The following is a 6966-nucleotide window of genomic DNA, read 5'->3' on the forward strand; positions in this document are numbered from 1 at the left end:
AAACCTCCCACTCGGAGGCTTAGCTGCGAATCCATTTCGCCTAAGTTATCAAAATCCTACCGAGTGGTAAGCCAGACTTTCACTCGGGGGCTTAGCTGCAGTCCAAGCACTCGCCTAAGTTACAAAAATCCTACCGAGTGAAGAGCAACCCTCTCACTCGGAGGCTTAGCTGCAGTCCAAGCACTCGCCTAAGTTATAAAAATCCTACCGAGTGAAGAGCAAACCTCTCACTCGGAGGCTTAGCTGCAGCCCAGTGCTAGCCTAAGTTATCAAAATCCTACCGAGTGAAGAGTAAACCCCTCACTCGGAGGCTTAGCTGCAGCCCAGTGCTCGCCTAAGCTATAGAAATCCTACCGAGTGGTAAGTCGGGCTTCCACTCGGAGGCTTAGCCGCAGCCCAGTGCTCGCCTAAGTGGACTAAAGAATAAGTCGATTGCAGTAAAGGCGCCTTGCTTTGAACCTGCAAAAGACATTTCGAGCCAAAAGAAATCGTATTCAAGCACCAAATTCAAGTTTGAATCGATATCTAAAGGAACCGAAAATGCTCAGGCGTTAAGCCTGTTAAGGTTTATCGGTTACAATTCCACTCGGCATACCGAGGCAAATTTAAAGCGTCGAGCCAGAAGAAGTTTTTTACCCCTCCTGTGGAGGGCTGGAAGGTGCAACGAATTCATCAAGGTCAATTCCGTCAGCGATCCGAGTGGCAGCCGCAAGGAAAGTTTCCATAAAGGACCTGAAGTCGTGTTTCTTGGTGTTGGCCACCCGAAGGGCCGCCAGCTTCTCTTCTCGCGCATCTTTACAGTGGACTCGGGCCAGACACAGAGCAACATCTGCACCACACCGAGCCGAGGACTTCTTCCATTCCTGCACTCGACCAGGGATCGTGTTCAAGCGGGCCATCAGCGACTCAAGGTCATTCTGAAGTGTCTCCTCAGGCCAAAGCGTCGAGTCGATGCGATATGTGGCGGCCTTCAGCCTTGCGAGATAGTCCACGACAGCTGCAACACGAGACTCCAGTCGGAAAACATCCATGGCAACTTCGTCGTTCACCGGAGAATTGACGGGGTCGAGGTTTGGCTCCAGCCGGCTAGTTTCTTCTTCAAAGTTTTGGCAAAATTCTGCAAGGATGATCACTGAGTCAAGGGGATGGTCGAATGGAAAAACCACGATTGGAAATGTTTGCCGAGCATAGAGGTTTACCTTCAAGCATAAGAAACAGCTTCTTGGCAAGACCACTCAGGAAGGCCTCCAGATCATTTTTCTTCCCAGTCAACTTACTGACTTGGTCGGTCAGGGCAGCTTTATCAGTTTTTAGTCGACTGACCTCCTTGTTGGCGATCCCAAGAGCAGCTTTTAGATTGGTATTGTCTTGTTCAAGCTTGTTGACTGAAGCTAACTTCTCGTCAGCAAGCTTGATCTTCTCATCTAGTTCGAGGTCTTTCTTCTGTTGGGCCTCCCTTACCTTACCTGCAAGTTACAGCAAGATCAGATTTTGAAACAAGCAAGGGGAAAAGCAGTCGTCAGGGTCTCACCAAACATACCTTCGGTCTCCTCCTTTGCCTTCGTCAGCTTCTCCTGAACCAGCTTCAAGCTCAGCTCGAGTTGAGTGTGCTTGTTTTCTAGCTCAGAGTAGCGAGCCACAAGATCACAGGAGTTCTGCGAAGAACCAATCGACTAAATGTCAAATATAATTCACTTCCGAGTGAAAAAGGAAAAATCACACGTTTCTAAGACTACAGCCGAATACAAGCATTCGACCGTAGTCTCGGGGACTACACCCAGTGGGTGCACTCAGCGTGCCCCCACTAATCATGTTGAAGATAAAGTCGACCAGTCGACCTCAAAAAAAAAAGAGAGATGTATTCTTTAAGACTGTAATCAACTACAAGCAGTCGACCACAGTCTCGGGGACTACACCCAGTGGGTGCACTCAGCGTGCCCCCACCGGTTTGTGAAATCCAGTCGACATAGTCGACTGACAGAAAGATTGACATCATAAAGCCTAAGGCCGACTGCCAGCAGTCGACCTTAGCCTTGGGGACTACACCCAGCGGGTGCACTCAGCGTGCCCCCGCTAACACGGAGTTTAATCGACACACCCAGTGGGTGACTACTATAAATTCCGGAAAGGAAAAAGTTTTTGGTAGCATATCCAACAGAACAAACGGTGGTCGACTGACCTGAACATTGCTTTGGAGGGCAGAACTGGCGTCATAAGCTGCCTGGCTCGCATCCCGGATGGTCTTCAACTGCTCCGTCATGATTCCCGCCTGGCGTATCGCCTCCTTCGCCGCGCCAGCTTGGTCCTCTGGGACGTGGTGCGTCGTGATGAGGGAGGGCTGCTGAGCACTCGTTAGTGGATCTGCGAAGGACATCGTGTGTCGAGTGGTGTTCTCTTCCTCCGCAATCAGAATCTCAGGCGCCGTCACATCCTAGGGCACCTTGCTGGCGGACGCTTTCCTACTCCTTCTGCGCTTCAGCGGTTCCTCATCCTCATCATCATCAGGGAGATTGATAACAGCATTGGGTGGAGCTACGGAGAAGAATCAGGATCAGAGATCGCGAGTCATTCGACTAAAAACAGCGTTAAGAATATAGTACCTAGTTTTGAAGTTGTTGCGTCCTCCATCTCATGGTCATCAGCCCGGGCTGAGGTCTCAGAAGTAGCAGCACTGCAACTCCAAAGAATCAGTCGACTAACTTCAGCGTCAACCAGAGACAAAGTTCACACAAAATAAGAAGACTTAAGCAGCACGATTACCCTGATATGGTGGGGATGGACACCTTCATCTTCGGCAGGAGCTTGATCGGCTTCGACGGGGCCGCCCTGGGCTGCTTCGGCGCCTTTTCAGTCGGCACTGGAGAGGTGGTCCGAGGGCGTTTGGTCGACTGAACAACGGTCGCAACCCCCTTACCACGTTCAGTCGAAGGGTCGTGGACAAGCTTCGACCGCCTTTCTGAGCGCGGTGGTACGACTTCCTCCTCCTCTTCTTCCTCGTCTTCAACGTCATCTTCATCACCGTCATCATCATCATCGTCATCATCATCCTTAGCAACGTCCGAGTCCCATTCCTCCTCCTCCTGGCTCTCGCCCCCACTCGCCTCACCCTCCTCAGTCGGAGCTTGTGCCCCATTGGGCATCGAGTACAGCTCGGTGAGGGCCTAGCAGATATCAAGACAAGGATCAATCGACCAGTCGGCAGGATAAACAGAAATGAATGTGACAAGAACACAGTGGAGAGCAGAGCAAGCGTACCTTCTTTGGATCGCTGTTGTGGTCGAGTGGAGGAATCCTTCTGGCTTCGCGTGGGTTATCCTTGTTTCCGGTAACGGCTGCCATCCATCTTTCCAGAGTGACATCATCGACTGCTTCTGGATGGACTCGAGTCTCGTCTTCAGTCCCACAGTACAACCACATGCAGTGGCTCCGGAACTGAAGGGGCTGGATGCGACGCCTAAGGAAGACCTCCAGGAGATCCATGCCCGTCACCCCCTCCCGAACCAACTGCACCATGCGCTCCATCAACATCTTCACGTCAGCTTTCTCCTCCGGAATCAACTTCAGAGAGGAGGGCTTGTTCACTCGGTCCATGGTAAACTAAGGGAGTCCACTCGACTGCCCCGGCGTCGACTGGTCCTGGCAGTAGAACCAGGTCGACTGCCAGCCTCTGACTGACTCGGGAAAGGTCATGGGTGGGAAGGTGCTCTTATTCCTCACCTGGATCCCCAGACCCCCACACATTTGGACGACTCGGGTTCTTTCATCGCCTTGGCTCGCCTTCTTCACGGTCTGAGAGCGACACGTGAATATATGCTTGAACAAACCCCAGTGCGGTCGACAGCCCAGGAAACCCTCACACATGGACACGAACGCGGCAAGATAGGCGATAGAATTTGGGGTAAAGTGGTGGAGCTGCGCTCCAAAGAAATTCAAGAAGCCACGGAAGAAAATACTCGGCGGCAAAGAAAATCCACGATCAACATGGGTGGCCAAGAGCACGCACTCACCCTCTTCTGGCTGGGGCTGCCACTCCTTCCCCGGAAGCCTCGCAGCTCCATGAGGGATCAAGCCCTCGTTGGCCATGTCGAGGAGATCTTTTTCTGTGATGGTCGACTGGATCCAGTCTCCTTGGACCCAGCCCTTCGGCAGGCGGGATCTGGACGAAGACCCGCCGCGGCTAGTAGATCTCCCCTTCGCCTTCTCCGACGCCGACGCCTTCTTCGCGCGTTCCAGCGCCGCCGTCTTCTCCTTAGCCATGGTTGCCAGCGAGATGCGCGAGGGGAAGTTGTGCGGAGGCGAGAGCGAGCGCGCTGGACGGGGACGAAGGGAGCAGAGAGAGAGAGAATGTTGAGGCACAGTACAAAAAATCCTCGCCGGGCGCATTTATAAGGTCCCTTCCGAGTGGATGACAGGTGGGCTCGGTCGATCTAATCATATCCAGGAACAGTTATGCAGACGGGATACGTGGCGAAGAAAGCGGCGCGGAGATCGAGGCGTCTATGTCCCGTCCCATCCGAACGCCGCGGTCCGCTCCGCTTCGCGCGCGTCCCCAAATTTCGCATCCCACGGAATCCGCGAACGGCAGATCGGTCTGTCAGACGCGGGGTTTCCCGCGATCCGTCGCTCGGAGATCGTCGAAGCCCGAAAGATCACTCGACGAAAGAAGAGAATGGATCGAGTCGACTGAAGACAAGTTGCTCACTATCGACGAAGAGATTCTTTGGTCCAGAACAACGCACGACTAGTGTGCAAAGGTTAATCGGAAACAACATCAACTCCTTCCTCACTCGAAGCCTCAATCCATTCGGGGGCTAATGATGGGGTCATGTACCTAGGGTAGGGTCATGGACCTGATCTAAGTACCTTGCCCAAGGACACCCTTAGAAGAGGTCGCCTTCCAGTCGACCAACGAGGGACTCACTCGACTGACTTGAAGGACTCGACCATGAAGACTCACTCGACCACCAGGAGGTCAAGAGGCACTCTGCACTGCAACGGCCTGTAATTAAGTAGGCTTTATGATAGTAAAGACACTTTATGTGGGGCGTTACCAGTAACGCCCCGGACTTAACTCACCTTACATCCTCTCCTACGTGGGCTGGCTGGGGTCCTGGCGCACTCTATATAAGCCACCCCCCTCCACAGGTAGAGGGGTTCGGCACCTTGTAACTCATATACTCATAATCCACTCGACCGCCTCCGGGCTCTGAGACGTAGGGCTATTACTTCTTCCGAGAAGGGCCTGAACTCGTACATCCCTGGTGTTTACAACCTCTCCATAGCTAGGACCTTGCCTCTCCATACCTACCCCCACTCTACTGTCAGGCTTAGAACCACGACAAGCACCGGCTGGGTGGAGAGCAGAGCTTTTAGCTCGGCAAATGTTGCATCAGCTTCTGGAGTCCACTCGAACTTGTCTGCCTTCTTGATCAGTCGGTAAAGAGGTAATGCCTTTTCACCGAGTCGAGAGATGAATCGACTTAACGCGGCCAAACATCCAGTAAGCTTCTGGACATCGTGCACCCGCATAGGGCATTTCATTCGGAGTATAGCGCCAACTTTTTCTGGGTTAGCATCGATTCCTCGTTCGGAAACAAGAAAACCGAGTAACTTTCCACCAGGAACTCCAAATGTGCACTTTGACGGATTGAGCTTGATATCATACCTCCTGAGATTGGCAAATGTTTCAGCGAGGTCAGTCAACAGGTCGGAACCCTTTCGTGACTTGACCACAATATTATCCATGTACGCTTCAATGTTCCGAGTGATTTGAGTGAGTAAACACTTCTGAATCATCCGCATGAACGTGGATCCGGCATTCTTGAGGCCGAATGGCATGGTGATATAGCAGAAGCACCCGAATGGAGTGATGAAAGCTGTTTTTATCTCATCGGGTCCGTACAGACGGATCTGATGGTACCCGGAATAAGCGTCTAGAAAAGACAATCTCTCGCATCCCGCGGTCAAGTCAACAATTTGATCGATGCGAGGGAGAGGAAAATGATCTTTTGGGCAGGCCCGATTGATGTGTTTGAAATCAATGCACATGCAGAGTGACTTGTCCTTCTTGGGAACCATGACGACATCGGCGAGCCACTCGGAGTGGTATATCTCTCGGATAAACCCTGCTGCCAATAGTCGAGCCACCTCCTCACCAATGGCTTTTCTCTTCTGGACGGCAGACCGTCGAAGATGTTCTTTGACTAGTTTTGCTGCTGAATCGACTCTAAGGTGATGCTCAGCCAGCCCCCTGGGAACACCCGGCATGTCAGCAGGCTTCCATGCAAAGATGTCCCAGTTCTCACGGAGGAACTGGATGAGCGCTTCTTCCTATTTAGGGTCGAGTGTTGTGGAAATATGGGTCGGAGCCGCATTGGGGTCGGTCGGGTGAATGTGAATAGGCTTCATCTCACCGGACGACTGAAATGCTGATTCTGTGGCAGGCTTTTTGGCCCGCAACAAATCACTCGGATCTGCATTTTTCATGTACCCCTCCAGCTCGACCATGGTTATCTGGGAATCATCAATTTTCGAGCCTTTCTAAAAACACTCTTCTGCCTTCTTCCGATTGCCAGTGACAGTGATAACGCCTTTGGGGCCGGGCATCTTCAGTTTGAGGTACACGTAACATGGTCGAGCCATGAACCGTGCATAAGCTGGTCTCCCCAAAATAGCGTGGTAAGCGCTCTGAAAATCCACGACTTCAAATGTCAGCTTCTCTTTGCGGAAATGCTTCGAGTCACCGAACACCACGTCCAGAGCTATTTGGCTGAGTGACTCAGCCTTCTTTCCAGGTATAACTCCATGAAAACTCATGTTGCTGGTGCTCAGTCGGGACATCGGAATGCCCATTCCTTTTAGCGTCTCCGCATATAATATGTTCAGTGCACTACCACCATCCATTAGCACCTTCGTCAGTCGAGTGCCTTCGACGACCGGGTCGACCACCAAAGCTTGCCTCCTAGG

Source organism: Triticum dicoccoides, chromosome 2B, assembly GCF_002162155.2.
Source record: "Triticum dicoccoides isolate Atlit2015 ecotype Zavitan chromosome 2B, WEW_v2.0, whole genome shotgun sequence".
NCBI lineage: Eukaryota > Viridiplantae > Streptophyta > Magnoliopsida > Poales > Poaceae > Triticum > Triticum dicoccoides.